The sequence below is a fragment of the Dioscorea cayenensis genome, unplaced genomic scaffold, assembly GCF_009730915.1.
Source record: "Dioscorea cayenensis subsp. rotundata cultivar TDr96_F1 unplaced genomic scaffold, TDr96_F1_v2_PseudoChromosome.rev07_lg8_w22 25.fasta BLBR01001648.1, whole genome shotgun sequence".
NCBI lineage: Eukaryota > Viridiplantae > Streptophyta > Magnoliopsida > Dioscoreales > Dioscoreaceae > Dioscorea > Dioscorea cayenensis.
In genome coordinates, this window is record NW_024088039.1 from 25,662 (window position 1) to 26,655 (window position 994).

At 46.5% G+C, this 994-nt stretch overlaps 1 non-coding gene across 1 annotated transcript; it reads right to left on the bottom strand.

Annotated features, from left to right (window-relative positions):
- Positions 1-297: 297 nt before the first annotated feature.
- LOC120256795 lies at positions 298-404 on the bottom strand. Its single transcript, XR_005535413.1, has one exon. It is a non-coding gene; the product is annotated as a small nucleolar RNA R71 (small nucleolar RNA).
- Between the last annotated feature and the right edge of the window lie 590 nt (positions 405-994).

A 994-nucleotide genomic window follows, 5' to 3' on the forward strand; every position in this document is an offset into this window, starting at 1 on the left:
CCGCCTAATAACTTTGAAATCAAGGCGAGTTCCATAGGGATGATTCAGAATTCAGTACAGTTTGATGGTCTAGCGGATGAGGATCCCCATGCCCATCTTGCTCGGTTCCTTCAAATCTGCTCCACTTTCAAGATCAATTCAGTGTCAGATGATGCCATCAGACTGAGGTTGTTCCCTTTCAGCTTGAGAGGTGCAGCATACAGATGGCTCACATCCTTAGCTCTGGGGTCCATCACCACTTGGAAGGAAATGGTTGAGAAGTTCCTAGCCCGATATTTTCCTCCAAGCAAGGCTGCAAGATTGAGATAGGAGATATCGTCTTTCAGGCAAGATGATAGTGAGACACTATTTGAAGCCCATGAACGATTTAAGGACCTTCTTCGTAAGTGTCCTCATCACGGCTTCCCTGCATGGATGATAGTACAGATGTTGTGTAACGGGCTGAATTATGCTACTAGGCAGCTTATTGATACAGCGGCAGGTGGTTCTTTAAGCAACATGCTTCCTGAAGAGGCCGACGAATTAATTGAGAATATGTCTAGCAACGAGTATCATTGGAGCACTAGACAGAAGCCTCCAAGGGCTGCAGGGTTGAATGAGGTGAATGAATCCACAGCATTGGCTACGAAGATTGATGCCTTGACGAAGCATATCACTGAGCAGAATTGGAAGCATGATGCCCTAGCATGAATAGTTGACCAGCTCAGGTTAGGGTCCAGTTCGGGTTCCAAGGCCGTTTTGTCATGTGACACTTGTGGGACTGGGCATGCAACATCACAATGTCCTATTTTTGTTGGCCCATCACCTCCTGTAGAAACAATTGATTATGTTGGGGGTAGACCACGAGGACCAGGGAACCAATTTGGTAACACTTACAATTATGGTTGGAGAGGCTTGTCAAACCCCTCTTGGAATCAAGGCCAATCTCAGTACAAGCCTCCACCATTTGAGGGAAACCAATACCATGCCCCTCCTCCATAAGAGAAGAAACTCT